A 20,871-nucleotide genomic window follows, 5' to 3' on the forward strand; every position below is an offset into this window, starting at 1 on the left:
CCCTTACCACTTCTAGCTTCTAGTGGCTACCAACATCCCATGGCTTGTGGCCACATCTCTCCAATCTGTAAAGCCAACATCTTCAAATCTCTATCTGCTCCACTTACACTGCCTTCTCCCCTGTGTGTGTGTTAAATCTCTCTCTGCCTATCTAAGGATACTTGTAATGCATTTAGGGCCTATCAGGATAATCCTGTATAGTTCCCATCTCAAGATCTTTAACTTAATGACATCTGCAAAGATCCTTTTCCAATTAAGGTAACATTTAAGGGTTTCAGGAATTTGGACCAGATATTTTTAGGGGTCAATAATCAACCGACCAGAGGAGCCATGATAGACTCTATCAGGAAACACTGGAGAAGCAGAGAAGGAGTTGAAAGTTTAACTTGAAAGGAGTTGGAAGAAAAAGAAGATGTCAAGAAAGGCTTCCTAGATGAGTGATGCCAGAGATTATAAATAACTAAAGCAGTAGTGATAATAACAACAGTAATCAGAGCAATCACAAGAGACATTAGCTATAAATCACCACTACAGCCTACCAGTGAGTACCAGCTGAGCATCATTCTTGCTAACAGGTATAATGTTAGAGGATTGCTACAAGAGAATAAAATAAGCATCAGCAACTGAATGACAAAAGTCCTTATACATGGTTCCTGATAACCACTTAGGGAGGCAAGAAGGCAGGAAGACCTGCTCTATGTAATCTGTAGAGTATCCACAAACCACGTATCTTACTTCCAGTCTTTTTATTTTCTTTTTTTTTTTTTGTCTTTTTATTTTCTATGTCTTCTGTAATGCCCTTCAAAACTTCCCTACCCCTTTAACTATTTTTTATCAACTCAATGTACTCTATAATTTTGCTCAATCATTCACTCAATACCTTTCATTAAAATAAAGTGTCCTGCATTAAAAAAAAAAAAATTCTAGCAATATAAGCCTCCCAGGTGGCTCAGATGGTAAAGCGTCTGCCTGCAATGTGGGAGACCGAAGTTAGATCCCTGGGTCGGGAAGATCCCCTGGAGAAGGAAATGGCAACCCACTCCAGTACTCTTGCCTGGAAAATTCCATGGACAGAGGAGCCTGGTAAACTACAGTCCATGGGTCGCAAAGAGTTGGACACAACTGAGCAACTTCACTTTCATTTCTCCAAAGGTATATAAAGTAATATATCTCCTCCAACTAATGCTAATGAGCACACATCAACAGATATATCAAGACCTTTCTATCTATGTACAACCATACATATATTTAAGTAAACAGGAAAGCACAATTGTTCAGCTGTTGGCAGAAAGTGATAATCAAAACAATGCTACTTCAGCCCATTATGCTTCCAAGAAGCAGCAAGTTATATGCTCCTGCTTATTATACTCTTTGGATCCAATCCTACAGGAAATAGCTCTAATTCATAAATTATTTCTCCTATAGTGGGATCCTAAAAGACAATTGGCAATAGGGGTAAGAATTAAAACATCAACAACAATTTCCCCTAATCTCCCCCTAAACTTTTCACCCCAAAACCCTTCTTGGTTGTTAAACAGGCACCTCAAATATAAATTACCTAAAATTGAATTTACTATCTTCAGAAACCTGATACTCCTATTGTTTTCCAATTTATCCAGTGGCCAAGCCAGAAACCAGAGAGTCACCCTTTTCCCCCACATCATACATCCAAAAAGCCACCAAAGGATTACAATATCCTAGATGAGCGATTTCCTGCTTACTTCTCTGCCTTCATCTCACACCCTCACAATTCTAGTCTCAAACCACCATGTTCATTTTTTCTTTCATTTTTTTAAGAATGTATGCTTACCCACAGTGGAATTTTGTATGTGCTATTTCTTCTAAAAAAGAAAAGAAAGAAAGAAATGGAACTTTCTCTCTCCCTGCTTAGCTAAGTCCTATTAAATTGATAGCTCTTAGTTAGCAGTTTTCCGATGAAGTCTCCCCTTAATTCTTCTCGGCTGAGTTAGTGGTCTCTTTTCTGTTCAATCTCAGAAAAGATAGATCTTGTGCTTTCTGTCATTTACTGCTGCTACTGCTGCTGCTAAGTCATTTCAGTCATGTCCGACTCTGTGCCACCCCATAGACAGCAGCCCACCAGGCTCCCCCATCCCTGGGATTCTCCAGACAAGAACACTGCAGTGGGTTGCCTTTTCCTTCTCCAATGCATGAAAGTGAAAAGTGAAAGTGAAGCCACTCAGTGGTGTCCAGCTCTTAGCGACCCCATGGACTGCAGCCCACCAGGCCCCTCAGTCCATGGGATTTTCCAGGCAAGAGTACTGGAGTGGGGTGCCATTGGCCTTCTCCATGTCATTTACTAATTCTTCACAATTATAATTGCCTATTCACTTGTCTTTCACCACCAATACACTACAGGATCACCTTTGTATAATCAGGACCAACTCCAATATTCTTGTCTGGAGAATCCCATGGACAGAGGGGCCTGGCGTGCTGCAGTCCATGGGGTCTCAAAGAGTCACACACAACTGAGCACAGCACAACAATAACAAAGCCTAGTATTGGGGACATAGTGGGATCTCAATAAATACTTATTTGTTGTTCATTGTTCAGTCGCTCAGTCACGTCCAACTCTTTGCAACCCCATGGACTGCAGTACACCAGGCTTCCCTGTCCTTCACCAACTCTCAGAGCTTGCTCAAACTCATGTCTATTGAATCAGAGATGCCATCCAACCATCTCATCCTCTTCACTCAACCTCTCATCCAACCATTGCCAGCTTCTCCTCCTGCCTTCTATCTTTGCCAGCATCAGGGTCTTTTCTAATGAGTCGGCTCTTTGCATCATGGAATTACATAGGTAGAAAGAGGAATGCAAATCCCATTAACAAAGTGTTATACATGTATGTTCAGGGAGGCAGTTCAACACATGACTTGAGCATAATAAACAAAATGGGAGCATAATTGTTACAGCATTTTGTTTACTTGGGCATAAGACAAATAAAACCCACCTTCTCCCCTCCAAAAACAGCCCAGTCTCCTCTGCACAGCAAGAAAATCTGACTGTGACTCAGCTCCAAACACGTGTCCTCCTTATCTTTCTGAATTTGTACAAAAAGCGGAAGTAGTAATAGGATAGTAGAGCTGACTGATTCCACCATGATTCTGCCGTTATCATAGTCCAGTGAACAGTCCTCAGCTTAGCAGGCTCAGAAGCTCGATTTTATTGTTTCATACAAAAGTACAAAGTCACTGAGGTAGACTTTCTTAACAGGGGTTCTTCATCTGAACAAAGAATACAGAAAATTATATGAGAGATTATTTCTCAATTCTTCCAAGGCTGGCAAATAGCTACTCCCAATCTAGATGGAAAGAGAAGTAAATTCATTACATACAATAAGTGCTTTATAGCCTTTAGGGCCTATTTCACTTCCAGTACCCCCAGGGGCTTGAATCCCATGAAGTAAATTATATATATATACATGCATACATATACACTTTATACATATATACATATACATGTGTGTATGTATGTATGTGTGCATACGTGATGAGTCGTGTCCTGCCAGGCTCCTCTGTCCATGGCATTTTCCAGGCAAGAATACTGGAGTGGGTTGACATTTCCTTCTCCAAGGGATCTTCCCAACTCAGGGACGTAACCCTTGTCTCCTGCATCTCCAGCATTGGCAGGCAAATTCTTTACCACTGAGCCACTTGGGAAGCTGGTATATATGTATATATTACATGTATTAATTTGTAAAAGAAAATACATGTGTCACAAAAACTAGAATACAGTATCATTACCAACAATGTAGATTGGAAAATACGGACTCTAGAGCCAAAAGACCTTTCTATTCTTAGTTCTAATCTTGTTAATTTAAGATGTATGTTGTGGGAGTGGGTCTGATGAAAGTATATAAGGCCTTGATAAGACTAGCAAGGGGGGCATTCTCCATCCCTCCTCTGATTATGTCAGAAGCTTTCTCTGTCGCTTTTTACACTTTAATAAAACTCTGCTACACAAAAGCTCTTGAGTGATCAAGTCTGGTTCATGGTCCCAAAGCTAAATCTACATCATCGGAGATCACAAATCCAACATTGTTAACCACAAGCTATCAGAACCATATTTGTCTTGGCTCACTTTTTACTGAAATATGAACTAATAATTAATGTAGTGCATGGCACACATTCCATTTCATTAATGGATAGATGATTAAGTTGTACTGTAACACATCCTGGATTATTTTCTAATGATATTTCATTTCATATATGAAATGCAAATTCTTGCTCATTCATTTAACAGGCACCCATTACACACATGGAGCCTAGACAGGTTATGCATCATTTCTTTAAAATTAATCTACCACTTCACATTCATCAGGATTACATTATCCAAAAAAAAGAAAAGAACAAGTGTCAGCAAGGATATAGTGAAACTGGAACTCTTGTGCACTGCTGGTGGGAATGTAAAAGGATATAGTCACTATGGAAAAGTTTGGCGATTCCTCAAAAAATTATAAACATAACTACCATTTAATCCAGTAATTCTACTTCTTGGTATATACTCAAAAGAACTGAAAGCAGAGACTTGAACAGATATTTATACACTCATGTCTTTAAAAGTTTATTCACAATAGTCAAGAAATGGAAGCAACCCCAGTATCCATTGACAGAGGAATGGCTAAACAAAATGTGGGGTGTATGTATCTATCTATCTATATATATATATATCCAGGCAAGAGTACTGGAGTGGGGTGCCATTGCCTTCTCCCATATATAGGTAGAATATTACTCAACTACAAAAAGGAAGAAAATTCTGACACAAGCTACAATACAGGTTGAACCTTGAAAACATTGTGGTAAGCAAAATAAGCCAGTCACAAAAGCATAAATCTGTATGAGTCCCCTTGTGAAGTATCTAGAATACTCAAATAAAGATAGAAAGTAGAACAGTGGTGACCAGGGGCTGGGGATAGGGACTTACTGTTTAATGGGTATAGACTTTCAGTTTTGGAAGAATAAAAATGTTCTAGAGGGAATTTCCTGATGGCCCAATGATTAGGAATGGGTACTTTCACTGCTGAGACCCTGGGTTCAATCCCTGGTCAAGGAATTGAGATCCAACAAGCTACATGGCAAAGTCAAAAAAAGAAGGTTCTAGAGATGGATATAAGTAATGCTTGTACAACATTACAAATGTATTTAATGTCACTAAACTTGTACACTACCTTAAAATTGTTAAAATAGTAAAGTTTATACTATATATTTTCCCATATTGTTTTAAAGATTAATCAAAAAAAAAATAAAGATTAATCCAGTTTCCTTTTCTGATCCTGTTAACATTTATCTTACTTTAGCATCTGTAGTCTTGTCTATCTTTCATGAAGAATAACAGTAACCAACCTTACCTGAACACTGGGATTCTATAAGCAACTGGGACAAATCTTGGATCACTTTAGACTGGAATGCAGGCCTTCATCCTCATGTCAAGATTCTAAGTAATATAACCAGAGGTGAGGCTTTGGGGAACTGGAATTAATTGGATTTACACAGCCAGAAAATGGGGCAAGGGTTAGGAAGGGGGCACACTGGAGAATGGGAATCCCAATCCCCTTCCTACACACACAGTGTCCAGAGAAAAGATGGCTTCTGTAGTAACCCAGTGTTCTCTGTTCCCACCTCAGTTATTCTGCAGTTTAGTCTCCAAAGGAATCCAAAGGAAGTAGAATTGGATTTGCAGGGAAACAGGGAGGGAAATAAGACCTGTAGCACGTACCAGATACTGCCACTGGTGCTTGACATTCATTATTTCATTTGATTCTTATAAAGAACATATTATCCTCATTTCATAGATGACCAAATTAAGGCTTAGAGCAATTAGCATTTCCCAAAGTCATTTGCTTGCAAGTCCTAGGACTAGGATTCAAACCTAATTATTTTCTAACTCTTTTAGCCCAGAATCATTTTGTTGTTCTGTCTCACAGTTGACTATGGAGTCAATTTCTGCCAGTGGCTCCCTCTTTAGAAAGAGTTATGTGACCCTGTATGAAAAGGCAAAAAGAAAACAGTATGCAAAGGCAAAAAGACAGGACACTGAAAGATGAACTCCCCAGGTCGGTAGGTGCCCAATATGCTACTGGAGATCAGTGGAGAAATAACTTCAGAAAGAATAAAGCAATGGAGCCAAAGCAAAAACAACACCCAGTTGTGGATGGGACTGGTGACAGAAGCAAGGTCCGATGCTGTAAAGAGCAATAGTGCATAGGAACGTGGAATGTTAGGTCCACGAATCAAGGCAAATTGGAAGTAGTCAAACAGTAGATGGCAAGAGTGAACGTCGACATTCTAGGAATCCACGAACTAAAATGGACTGGAATGGGTGAATTTAACTCAGATGACCATTATATCTACTACTGTGAGCAGGAACCCTTAGAAGAAATGGAGTAGCCATCATAGTAACAAAAGAGTCCAAAATGCAGTACCTTCATGCAATCTCAAATACGACAGAATGATCTCTATTCATTTCCAAGGCAAACCATTCAATATCACAGTAATCCAAGTCTATGCACCAACATATAATGCTGAAGAAGCTGAAGTTAAACAGTTCTATAATGACCTACAAGACCTTTTAGAACTAACACCCAAAAAAAAGATGTCCTTTTCATTATAGGGGACTGGAATGCAAAAGTAGGAAGTCAAGAAACACCTGGAGTAACAGGCAAATTTGGCCTTGGAATACAGAATGAAGCAGGGCAAAGGCTAATAGTGTTATGCCAAGAGAATGCACTGGTCATGGCAAACACCCTCTTCAAACAACACAAGAGAAGACTCAACACATGGACATCACCAGTAGCCAACACCAAAATCAGATTGATTATATTCTTTGAAGCTAAAGATGGAGAAGCTCTATACAGTCAGCAAAAACAAGACCGGGAGCAGAGTGTGGCTCAGACCATGAACACTTTATTGCCAAATCCAGACTTAAATTGAAGAAAGTGAGGAAAACCACTAAATCACTCAGGTATGACCTAAATCAAATCCCTTATGATTATAGAATGGAAGTGAGAAATAGATTTAAGGGACTAGATCTGATAGACAGAGTGCCTGATGAACTATGGATGCAGCTTTGTGACACTGTACAGGAGACAGGGATCAAGTCCATCCCCATGGAAAAAAGAAGCAAAAAAGCAAAATGGCTATCTGAGGAGGCCTTACAAATAGCTGTGAAAAGAAAGGAAGCAAAAAGCAAAGGAGAAAAGGAAAGATATACCCATTGAATCCAGAGTTCCAAAGAACAGCAAGGAGAGATAAGAAAGCCTTCCTCAGAGATCAATGCAAAGAAATAGAGGAAAACAATAGAATGGGAAAACCTAAAGATCTCTTCAAGAAAATGAGAGACACCAAGGGAACATTTCATGCAAAGATGGGCTCGATAAAGGACAGGAATGGTATGGATCTGACAGAAGCAGAAGATATTAAGAAGAGGTGGCAAGAATACACAAAGGAACTATACAAAAAAGATCTTCAAGACCAGATAATCATGATGGTGTGATCACTCACCTAGAGCCAGACATCCTGGAGTCCGAAGTCAAGTGGGCCTTAGAAAGCATCGCTATGAACAAAGCTAGTGGAGGTGATGGAATTCCAGTTGAGCTATTTCAAATCCTAAAAGATGATGCTGTGAAAGTGCTGCACTCAATATGCCAGCAAGTTTGGAAAACTCAGCAGTGGCCACAGGACTGGAAAAGGGCAGTTTTCATTCCAGTCCCAAAGAAAGGCAATGCCAAAAAATGCTCAAACTACCACACAATTTCACTCATATCACACGCTAGTAAAGTAATGCCCCAAATTCTCCAAAGCCTTCAGCAATACGTGAACCATGAACTTCCAGATGTTCAAGCTGGTTTTAGAAAAGGGAGGGGAACCAGAGATCAAATTGCCAACATCTGCTGGATCATCGAAAAAGCAAGAGAGTTCCAGAAAAACATCTGTTTCTGCTTTATTGACTATGCCAAAGCCTTTGACTGTGTGGATCACAATAAACTGTGGAAAATTCTGAAAGAGCAGGGACTACAGACCACCTGACCTACCTCTTGAGAAACCTGTATGCAGTTCAAGAAGCAACAGCTAGAACTGGACATGGAACAACAGACTGGTTCCAAATCGGGAAAGGAGTACATCGAGGCTGTATATTGTCACCCTGATTATTTAACTTATATGCAAGAGTACATCATGAGAAACTGGGCTGGATGAAGCACAAGCTGGAATCAAGATTGCCGAGAGAAATATCAATAATCTCAGATATGGAGATGACACCATCCTTACGGCAGAAAGCGAAGAAGAACTAAAGAGCCTCTTGATGAAAGTGAAAGAGGAGACTGAAAAAGTTGGCTTAAAACTCAACATTCAGAAAACAAATATCATGGCATCCGGTCCCATCACTTCATGGCTAATAGATGAAGAAACAGTGGAAAAGATTTTATTTTGGGGGACTTCAAAATCACTGCAGATGGTGACTGCAGTCATGAAATTAAAAGAAGCTTACTCCTTGGAAGAAAAGTTATGACCAACCTAGACAGCATATTAAAAAGCAGAGACATTACTTTGCCAACAAAGGTCCATTTAGTCAAGGCTATGGTTTTTCCAGTAGTCATGTATGAATGTGAGAGTTGGACTATAAAGAAAGCTGAGCACCAAAGTATTGATGCTTTTGAACTGTGGTGTTGGAGAAGACTCTTGAGAGTCCCTTGGATTGCAAGGAGATCCAACCAGTCCATCCTAAAGAAAATCAGTCCTGAATATTCATTGGAAGGACTGATGTTGAAGCGGAAACTCCAGTACTTTGGCTGCGTGATGCAAAGGGCTGACTCATTTGAAAAGACCCTGATGCTGGGAAAGATTGAGGACAGGAGGAGAAGGGGACAATAGAGGATGAGATGGTTGGAGGGCATCACCAACTCAATGGACATGAGTTTGAGTAAACTCCAGGAGTTGGTGATGGACAGGGAGGTCTAGTATGCTGCAGTTCATGGGGTTGCAGAGTCGGACATGACTGAGCAATTGAACTGAACTGATGTTACCCTGAAAACAAAAATCTATACCTAAACTTTTATGTTGTCCAGCAAATAAGGCTCTTGGCAGCAAGTTTGTTCTTTGATGAAAGCACTTAAAAATTGATTCCCAACAAGAATAATTAGAGGTAACAGAAGAAAGTGCTTCTTATCTCTGCATTCAGTACCTCCCGTGGCTCAAAAGGAAAACAGCCCTGCCTCATATTGATTTAAGATATTAAACCTGATGCCTGAAAATCACTAGGTTTATATGCAAGCTTGTATAGTGCACTCCTCTACAAGCATTTAAGACCGTGTACAGTTAATTATACTTTAATTGCATTTTCTGGAGTATTTGTTAAGGGATTGATTTTATTGGCTACAGATAACCAAAGCGATAAATAAGATAACCATACACTCTGTTTTTATTAATCATTCAACCAATTGAGTGTCTTCCAGTAAATAGCCAGTTCCTCTTCCAGACAACAGGGGACTTGTCTATCAAAATACTGCATTAAATATATCAAATTCTTATAAATGAAATCTTATTACACAGCAATTGATTTTATAAGACTTCCAAGTTAGAAATCTACACAAATAAGCTATTAACTACATGAAAACTTTCCAAAGGATTTTCATGACCTTTTATGGCTTGTCTTAAAATGAAATCCACTTTTGTCACAGAATCACTTCAGAGTCTCTTGTACTGTTTATATGTCTTCCAACACACTGGATTGAAATGGACATTAACAGTTCGTTTCATTATGCCATAAACCCACAAATGAAATGTGATGAAATGCAATGGGGCTGGTGGGAAAGGGGGAGCTGGTAATCTGAGCTTGAGTTTTCTCATTTATTAAAGATAAAAATTGACCAAAATCATCTCTAAGGATACTCCAGTCTTTGATTTTCTATGATTTGGTTATTCAGCATGTGATAAACTAAAACACAAAATAATTCCTATCTACTTTTGAATAATTAATTGCATGATGAGATTAAATTCATTACAAAGGGTTTTAAGGATAAATCATAATGATAAAAACTACTTTTCTTAAAACTACTTTTCTAAGCCATTATTGTATAACTAAAATGCCTATAATTACATTATTTGAGCAAAATATAAATAATATTCCAGCCTTTCATATCAATAATCTTGATATAAACTAACCTATCTCAACTTTTGGCTCATTTGTGACATTTTAATTTGGGGGGCAAAATAACTTAAAGAATGGTATTAAAAGATAAAAAAATAATTTGAAGATTTTCTTGTATGTTTAATACTTTTTGGTTCTTAATTCTAAAAATTGAAGTTCTTTTAAAAGTAAACCACATTTTTGTGGTTTTATTTTATAATTTTAGATCAAAAGGGATGATGAGTTCATGTTATCCCCAGAAAAATCTAGTTTCAAGGTAACAGATGGTAAGTTTAAAAATAATGCACTCTTTTTCAAGTTTTCTATAATAAGCATGTATCAAATATATACTAAAACAAAAACAAAAGAATAGGATGCCATGCAAATAAAATTCACATTCTCCTTTTTTTCAGGACAAAACTTTTCTATTTCTCTCCTTCCTTTTGGCCCATCATTTCTCCATGTTTCTAAAAAGTAACAAATCAACTAAGCAAGGAAGGTAGACAATTGTGATGTGTAGCATCTACATTTTTCTAACATCTTGTAGCAGACCAAATATTTATTAAGCTACAGTTAGGATAAAGTATATATTTTTGTGGGACTTCTCTGGTGGTCCAGTGATTGAGAATCCACTCTTCTACTGCAGGCAGCACGGAGTTGATCCCTGGTGAGGAAACTGGTATCCTGCATGTCACCCAGCATGGCCAAAAAATTCAATAAGTAAAAAAAAAATTGTGAGACCCAGAGTAAATATCAAAGACCTAAGATGATGACTGTCCTCTTAGTAACCATTCTATAGTCATCAACAACACTGAACAATGCAAACTATCATCCATTTTTCATGCTAAAAGAATCAAGTTGCTTGAATAGAATTTGTATCCTATTGTGTGAAAATTGTGTAAACCTTAATTATGTTGAATTGGTTCATAGTGCTTTTCAAGTATACTATATCCTTCTACTTTTCTGTATACTCATTCTATTAATTTTATACAGCTTGATATTGAAACTCCAACTAAAATCTTAATTTATCTACTTAAAAAATAATTGTGATGTACAATGGAACTATATGTAACTTTGTTTTGTATTTTCCAAGTCTCCTGTAAATGTACCATATTTTGATAATTTAAAAAATAAAGAGAAAAAGAAAGAGTTCAAGTTCCAAGGAGATATGACCTACATAAGAATGTTTTCGAATCATTCAAATGTTTAGTTGTTATTAGGTTCAATTCTGATATCCTAACAGATGTAAAATTTACCTCATTGCCTATTGAATCAGGAATTCTATTGGAACATGTTGAAGAATAAAATTAAATGAGGTTTATGTTCTCAAAAAGTAGTTATCAGCCTTTCCTGGTGGTCCAGTTGTTGAGAGTCTGCCTGCCAATACAGGGGTCACAGGTTCAACCCCTGGTCCAGGAGGATGCCACATGCCATAGGCAACTGAGCCCGTGCACTGCAAACTGAGCCTGTGCTCTAGAGCCTTCAAGCTGCAACGACTGAGCTCACATGCCGCTACTACTGAAGCCCAGAGGCCCTAGAGCCCATGCTGTGCAACAAGAGAAGCCACCGCAATGAGGAGAAGCCAGTGCACGGCAACTAGGGAGTATCCCCTGCTTGCCACAACTAGGGAAGGTCCGCACACAGCAACCAAGACCCAGTGCAACCAAGACCCAGCGCAACCAACAATACTAATAATAAAATTAATTAATTAATTTCAAAAAGTTATCAACATCCATGAATTATACAACATATTTAAAATGTTATTATAAATTTTTCCTTTAAAGAACCAACAATATAACAAATACATATACATTCCCTTTATTTCTGTTATTTATGAAAATTAAGATATTCTGAAATTCTATCTAGGGAGATTTTAATGTTTTCAATTCTCAAGTCTAACTATGTACAAGCAGCTCTAGAGGTTAGAGGTTTTCTTTATTTCTACCTTGGTTTTCCAAAATCTATCATTTTGGCTCCCAAGACTTCCAGAATAAAATAAAAATTTTTTTTTCAAATGTGTGCCTCAATATATGCTTGTCTTCAAAAGTTGACAGCTTGACCTTGTTCTTCAGAAAACTGACAGCATCTGGCCAAGACTCTCCTAGTTCAAGGATTTCCTCTAAAACTTCCCTGACAGATGGCAACCAGTTTCTATTTAAACACTCCAAACACAGGCTTCTCCTGTCTTATTTGTGTCCCCTCAAAATTCATTTGCTACAGCCCTAACTCCAATGCGGCTGGATTTGGAGATGGAGCTGCTAAGGAAGTAATTAAGATTAAATGAGGTCAAAGGCGGCCTGATCGGAAAAGGAATCGTGTCCTCACAAGACGAGACACCAGAGCTCATTCTCTCTCCCTCTCCCTCCATGTACTGAGGAAAGACCATGAGAGGACATAGTGAGAAGGCAGCCATCTGCAAACCAGGAAAAGAGATCTCACTAGAAACTCAATCAGCCAGAACCTGACCTAAGAGTTCCAGCCTCCAGCCCTGTGAGAATACAAATTTCTCTTGTTTAAGCCACCTAGGGCATGGAATTTTGTTTTGGCAGCTGACTAATAACACATCATGCTCCACAAGGTGGTTAATTCCACTCGCCAATAATTCGAAGTGCTGGAAATTTCCTATTTTAAGCAGAAACCTGCTTTCTGCAGCTTCCACTCAATAATCCAAACTTCTGGGGCTCCATGAAACAAATTTAATTCATCTTCACAATTAAAAGAAGCGATCACATGAAGAGTTCCCAGTATTTTAACAATCTTCCGTATCCTTGGGCTCTTAGACATATTCTAATTTACCAAGACTATCTTTAAAATGTGGAAGCTAGAAATACTCTATAAATATGAGTAATACAGAGGCATGATACTTTGATAAATTAGTCCTACATTTTCCTGAGGAAAAGCTACTTTCTAAAAACCACTAAAAACCCTTAAGAAGGCAACAGTCAACAAGACCACCTGTCTACAAAGAAAAACCTTCTATAAGACCCCCTCACTCTGCTGGAAATCTAGTCAGCTGACTCAGAAATCAACAAGATAGAGTTCGAGATCAACTGGTTGGCGACCTGATACTTCAAGCACATCATTGAGAATAATTATTTCTACTTACCTCAAGGTCCCTGTGGACAAAGAATTTATTCATTCCTTCTCACCAGCAAAATTCATCCATTTTTTATCACCTTTCTTATGTCCAAAATGTCTAAATGAGTTTTCTCTTACTCATTCTCTTTTTTCCATAGGGATAAACTAGGTAGCCCAATGCACATCTTTGTAAACTACCTCTACTATATTGGAGAAGGAAATGGCAACCCACTCCAGTATTCTTGCCTGGAGAATCCCATGGACGGAGGAGCCTGGTGGGCTACAGTCCATGGGGTCACAAAGAGTTGGACATGACTGAATGACTAACACTCTACTATATTAGAAGAGCATATAAGCATAGTCCTGTGGTGTCTGGGGAACTTCTCAGTGAATCCCCTGCGGTCACCATCTTCAGTAACTTTCTGGCTTCTTCCAAAGATCAAAGAGAGGGAGATTTCTGTCCTCAGGTCCTGGACCTTTTGATTTATGTACTCTCCGACCGATTTTTTTTCTTTTTCTCTAACTTATTCTATTGTGCTTTTCTTCTAAATATGTCACATCTGAATTGTAAAAAAAAATGACTTTGAATACCAACTGCTGTGATCCACAACACAGATCAAAAGCACAGATTTACTAATGCCTTTACAGCAATGTGGATGGACGTAGAGATTATCATACTAAGTGAAGTAAGTCAGAGAGAAAGACAAATATCATATGGTATTACTTATATATGGACTCCAAAAAACAGTACAAACGAACTTATTTACAAAACAAAAACAGACTCATAGACAGAAAACAAACTTACAGCTACCAAAAGAGAAGCAAGGAAGGGATCAACTGGGAGTATGGGATTAGCAGATACAAACTGCCACATATAAAATAAATAACAAGGATTTCCTATACAGTACAGGGAACCATATTCAATATCTTATAACAAACTATAATGGAAAAAATTTAAAAGAATATAAATATATACATATATATGTATAACCAAACCACTTTGCTGTACACTTGAAATGAACACAATATTATAAATCAACTATTGCAAAGAGTCAGACATGACTTAGCAACTGCATAACAAACAACAACAATACTTTAATTTTTTTTTTTAAAGCACAGATTTACTAGAGTATAAGGGAGATAGGGAATACAAACCATATACCTGAGTAAATCACTGGTAAGATCTGAAGAATTCATTAATCTATGTTGTCCTTATTGTCCTTATAGGCCATATTGCTTCTTCCCACACTCCTAAGCCCCAAATAAATTCAACTACAAATTTAATAAATACAAGTATTTTTATTTTTGCATTCTTACAGCCTCTCGAAAAAGTCATTTCTCTCTAGGCCTTTCTCCACTTCCTTGGTCTCCAATCATCATCTTCCTTTTGAGACAAATTAGTCCAATCAGACTACTCCCTCCAGAATTCCTAAGGAGAATGCAGAGAAGATTGAACAGGGGGAAGCAAAGAGAGCAGTCAGCCAGAAAGACACCAGAAAACAAAGTCTAGGTCCTTAGCATTTACCATAAACCCCTTATATCTTAAGGTGTTTACATTCATTATATTCATTACGATTACCTTAATGAACTTCCTTACAACAACAATAAAAAGCCTAGTGTGATATATTTTAGGAATAGTCAAAACACAGGTCTACCCTAAAGAATGGTTTATCCAGGGGATAGCAAAAGGTAAATTCAGTAGATTAGGGTCTTCACTTGTGAAGATCCTTGAACACTAGCTATATTTTTCCTTCTTTTTTTTCCTAATATAATCTTACTTTCATTTTGCCACTGCACAATTGACAAAACTTTAAAAACAAGAGTGCCTATCAGTTGAGACTGAAATAAATTAATTTGCAAGTGTGACTTGAGTACCATAAATAACAATATTTGATTTTATACCTATGTGTAACAGATAACCAAAGGTATTAAATATCCATCAGTGTGCTGACATAATAAGCAGATGCTCTCTAAACCTTTTCTTTTTTCACACACAAAAAAGATGTACATCTCCCAATCTGATCAGGTATAAGGAAAGGACATTCCCTCTCAGCACCTCTTTGCAACATCATAATGGAAGTCCTTGCTAATGCAGTAAGGCAAGAAAAGGAAATAGAAGATACACAAGGGCACACTGGGAAAGAAGACACAAAACTGTCTGTTTGCAGAGACATGATCATCTATGTAGAAAGTCCAAAAGGATCAAACAAACAAACTCCTGAAACCAATAAGCAATTACAGCAAGGTTCCATGTTACAAGTTAATATATAAAAGCTAATTACTTTCAATATACCAACCATGAACAAGTGGAATTTGAAATTAAAAACACAATAAAATTTGCATTACATCAAAAATAAAAGAAATACTTAGGTAGTATAAATCTAACAAAACATGTATAAGGTCTATATAAACAATACTCTGATGAAGGATCAAGATACTCATCTTCCTGGATAGGAAGACAATACTGTCAAGATGTCAGTTCTTCCCAGCTTGGTCTATTGATCCAATGCAATTCTAAACACGATCTTAGCAAGTTATTTGATAGATATTGACAAACTGATTCTAAAGTTTGTGTGCAGGGACAAAAGACCCAGAACAGCTAACATGATATTCAAAGAGAATAACAAAATTGAAGAACTGATCCTACACAACCTCAAGATTTGCAATAAGGTGGCAGTAATCCAGACAGCATAGTATTGGTGAAAGAATACACAAATAGATCAACAGAGCAGAACAGAGTTGACAGAAATAAATTCACATAAATATAACCAACTGATCTTTGACAGAAGAGAAAAGGCAAAACAATGGAACAAAGGTAGTCTCTTCGACAAACGGTGCTGGAATAACTGAATATCCATATGTAAAAAAAAAAAAAATGAGTCTAGACAAAGTCCTTACACTCTTCATTTTAAAGTTCACCAAAAATGGATCACAGGCCTAGACGTAAAATACAAGAACTATAAAGCTAGGAGATAAATTCCTAGCTGACCTTGGGAACAATAACAACAAAGGCATGATCCATGAAAAAATTAATTGATAAGCTGGACTTCATTAAAATTAAAACATCTGCTCTGCAAAAGACATTGTCAAGAGAAAAAAATATTTGCAAAGGACATAGCTGAAAAAGGACTGTTATCCAAAATATACAAAGAACTCTTAAAACTCAATAATAACAAAACAACCAGATTTTAAAAAGTGCCAAAGCCCTTAACAGACACCTCACCAAAGAAGGTATACAGACAGCAAATAAGCATCTGAAAAGATGGCCCACATTATACATCATCAGTTCAGTTCAGTTTAGTCACTCAGTCATGTCCGACTCTTTGAGACCCCATGGGCTGCAGCACATCAGGCCTCCCTGTCCATCACCAACTCCCGGAGTTTACTCAAACTCATGTCCATTGAGTCGATGATGCCATCCAGCCATCTCATCCTCTATTGTCCCCCTCTCCTCCCGCCTTCACTCTTTCCCAGCATCAGGGTCTTTTCAAATGAGTCAGTTTTTCACATCAGGTGGCCAAAGTATTGGAGTTTCTACTAATGCATAATAACTGGGTCTGCTTTATAAGTATTTTTAAAGCAAAGCATAAGTGGTAAGAAATTTTAAAGGCATGTGAAAGTGATAGTGTTAGTTGCTCAGTTGTGTCCTACTCTTTGCTACCACATGAACTGTAGCCCATCAGGTTCCTCTGTCCATGGAATACTCCAGGCAAGAATAATGCCATTTCCTTCTCCAGGGCATTTTCCCAACCCAGGGATTGAACCCAGGTCTCCTGCATTGCAAGCAGATTCCTTACCATCTGAGCCACCAGGGAAGCCCTCTAAGATGTTAAAATGTTCTTTCTCGTGTCTAGTTGTATGCTTTTAATTTTTTTTATAATTTAGCCATAATTCTTTAATTGAAACATCTTCTTTGTCTCTCTCTGAAGTGAGGGCAACTGAAACCTTTTACAAAATAAACTTTCATACTCAGAAAAAAAAAAAATAAGCATCTAGTTTTCCAAGATAATTTCAACTAAAAATTCACCCACAATGCAGGAACATTGACCACTAAGGATTGCTAACATGGGAATAAGAGAAAAGCTTGGAAGTAAAAAACAACACCAAGTGCTAACGACTTATTTTCCAGTCATTCCAGCACCTCATCTCTTTCTACAAGTGCGTGTAGCAATAGCACAAGGGCAATGGAAGCTTGGCAGAGAAGATTCACCTCGGTGTGCCGAGCAGTCATTACTGAAGCTCAGGCTTCCCCGTATCTTTATAGGTTTTATGTGAGAAAGAGTCACTGCTTCCAAGAGCCTCAACCATTGAGGGTCAACAAAAAGGCTGTTGATAATCCAGACTTCTGCAGAAAGATATATTAGGGATCAAGGAGAGGTGGCAAAAGAAATGTGAAACTGGAGCAATTAAAAAGGATAAATATTTCCACCAACAATCTAAATGTACAAACCCTTCCATCATTTGCATCCACAGCCCCTAGACTCTTGAAGATGAATTTCTCTCAAGAGCAAGCAGCTGTTTCACCAAAGCTACACTGAGGTTATTTCTATATGACAATATATTATTATGTGAAAACTTCCTCCTTCTTCGTATTTCTGGTTCTTTCTCTCTTTTTTATGTTACTGGCTACAGCATCAAACTAAGTAAACATTTTCCAGTTCAGCCACATTATCTGCTTTGTCGATTCACGCACATTCAAAGTTGCACTAGAGATGTGGTGGGGGTGGGAGGGTATGTTTTTCTGTGAGAACAAATGAAATACAGTGTCATGAGAATCAGTGAGAACCATCTGGAATATTTTCAGGGAGGACCAAATAAAACCCAGTCAAATATGTTTGAGAAGGAAAAGAAGTTCAATGTGGGATTTTTATCCACTAATTGTAAAGTTTTTAAGTTGCCATCGTTGATACATATTTATCCTTTGAACGTAAATCATACAAGTATGCCAAATACACTTGTAGGGGCAGTGCTTCTCATAACAAAAGACCACAAGCAATCTAAATGTCTATCATTAGGGAGCTCGTTAAATAAATTGGTTTACCCCATACAAAGAATAGATACTACTCAACTAATAAAAAGGAATGCAGTACATCAATATTTCTATGATGTAATGCACACCAAAGAATAAGTGACATTGAAAAATAAGTGAAAATGAGAAGTTTAGCTTTAGTTTATGGATTTTCAATTGTATAGTATGCCAGAGTATACCACAGTATATTTATAAAATATATAAACATAAATGTACCTTCTAAACATAAGTTGAGGGTAAAATGCAAATTACAAAAATACTAACAAGGGACTTTCCCAGTGGTCCAGTGGTTAAGACTCTGCCCTTTCAATGCAGAGGGCACAGGTTTGAACCCTAGTCAGGGAACTAAGATCCCACATGCTCTGCAACAGCAGCCAAATGAATAATAATATTTATTAATTACTAATGGTATTATATTTACTAATGGTATTAATACTAATGGTATGATATCATTTATATGAACTTTTAAAACATGAGAGGCAATTCCATCTACTGCTAGGGACACACATATATGAAATAAGAGTACAAAGAAATGCATCAGAATGATGTTAGTTACTCACCTGAGTATTAGAGGGGAGGATGTAATTGGGACAAGATACAGGATATGACTGATAACCCATAAGATATGACTGAGCAGGAGCACAATCAGATTAAGCCACATGATATTGCCAATGTCCCATCATTTTTCACCAACAAAAACAGCAATGTCATATATGGTTCAACCTCACATGTAAGTGGTGTTTGACTATGCTAAACAGTTTTTTTTTTTTTTAAGCTGAGAGGAGGATACACATGAGTTCACAAGAACCCATGTCAATCCACCATTATTTAGATCTATGATCTGAAACAAGTTATTTAACCCAATTTCTTCATCTGTAAAATGGGGATAAAAATAAAACATACCTCACAAGAGTACATGAAGATCAAATAATTGAATATGTATTAAGCACCTAAATAGTACCTGGCACATGGGTTAACACTATTAGATTCAGCTACTGTTTTCAGTGGTTCAGTGGTAAAGAATCTGCCTACAATTCAGGTGACGTGGGTTCAGTCCCTGGGTCAGTGAAGATCCCCTACAGAAGGAAATGGCAACCCACTCCAGTATTCTTGCCTGGACAATTCCATGGACAAAGGAGCCTGGCGGGCTACAGACCATGGGGTCTTAAAGTGTCAGACATGACTTAGCAATTAAACAAGGACGACTGTTATCGAATCACAAGTACATGCGTTGTCAGGTAATGATGCTCTCTACAGCTCCACCAAACAAATGTTATTCTCTGTTCTAACAAGAAAGGGAAGGTCCCTAGGTACAACTTTCCTCCCCCCGACCCACCGAGGTCCAGGTCCTGGCTGAAGAGGCAGATCTCAGTTGGCAGCTCCCTTAGACCATACCCAGCTGTCACCACTGAGGGAACCAGATGCCCAGGACCCAACAGGCCCTCAGACTCCTCAGGCCAACCAATGGCAGGGGCCAAGCCCCACAGACTGTGACCAGAGGGCCCCTGCCATTACTTCACAGAGGCGGGGATCGGGGAGAAGTTCACTGCCACCTCAAGGCCTCAGCCCGAACAGTGGGCAGTCTTGGCAAGGGCTCTGGAGCCCTGCAGGACACAGCCCCCAGCCTGTTCCTGGACCCCCTTCCCCCGCCCCAGCTCACATGCTGACCTGAGGCCTGCTGAGCTGGACGGCCCCATGGAGAAACCCAAGATGCACTTCTTACCTCACTCTCTGCCTGAGGACCACGACTCTACCAACAGTTTGCTGAATGGTCCCACTAAGGGTCACTCATTAACAGTTGGCTGCTTGTAGGAGGGCCCTAGGAGAAGGCAATGGCACCCCACTCCAGTACTCTTGCCTGGAAAATCCCATGGATGGAGGAGCCTGGTGGGCTACAGTCCATGGGGTCGCTAAGAGTCGGACACGGCTGAGCGACTTCACTTTCACTTTTCACTTTCATGCATTGGAGAAGGAAATGGCAACCCACTCCAGTGTTCTTGCCTGGAGAATCCCAGGGACAGGGGAGCCTGGTGGGCTTCCGTCTATGGGGTCGCAGAGTCAGACACGACTGAAGCGACTTAGCAGCAGCAGCAGCAGGAGAGCCCTGGCACCAACCAATGACTGAGCAGAACCACTAACGGTCACTTACTGACAGTTGGTTGCTTGTGGGAGGGGCCTGGCACCAACCAATGACTGAGCAGGACCACTAAGGGTCATTTGTTGACAGTTGGTGGCTTGTGGGAGGGGCACAGTACCAACCAATGGCTGAGTAGGACCAGTAACGCTCACTAATGGTCCCACAGTAACCCCTATCTACTAACAGGATGCGGGGGTAGGGGTATAGCACCCAATAAAGACTGTAGCACTAAGGGCTGTGCTTGGCCATGCTTGGCTGTACTCTGTTACACTACTATTATATTCTACAGCTTTTTGTACAGCTGTACGATTTCATGAAAATATTTTTCACTTCTTATTATGGAAAACTGTCTAAATATAAACAAGAGCAAGGAGACTAGTACAATAAGTCCAAATGTACCAATCACTTTGTTATAATAATTAGCAAATCATGAACAATATGTTTCATTTCTATCCCCATTCCCAGAAACATACATTAGATTATTTTA

At 38.7% G+C, this 20,871-nt stretch overlaps 1 long non-coding RNA gene across 1 annotated transcript; it reads right to left on the reverse strand.

The window, feature by feature from the left end:
- Positions 1 to 743: 743 nt before the first annotated feature.
- LOC133249241 (uncharacterized) lies at positions 744 to 20,320 on the reverse strand. Its single transcript, XR_009736889.1, has 3 exons — positions 19,971 to 20,320; positions 5,366 to 5,451; positions 744 to 3,242 (listed from the first exon to the last, which is right to left on the reverse strand). It is a non-coding gene; the product is annotated as an uncharacterized LOC133249241 (long non-coding RNA).
- Positions 20,321 to 20,871: the final 551 nt, after the last annotated feature.

The sequence above is a fragment of the Bos javanicus genome, chromosome 6 (genome assembly GCF_032452875.1).
Source record: "Bos javanicus breed banteng chromosome 6, ARS-OSU_banteng_1.0, whole genome shotgun sequence".
Lineage (NCBI taxonomy): Eukaryota > Metazoa > Chordata > Mammalia > Artiodactyla > Bovidae > Bos > Bos javanicus.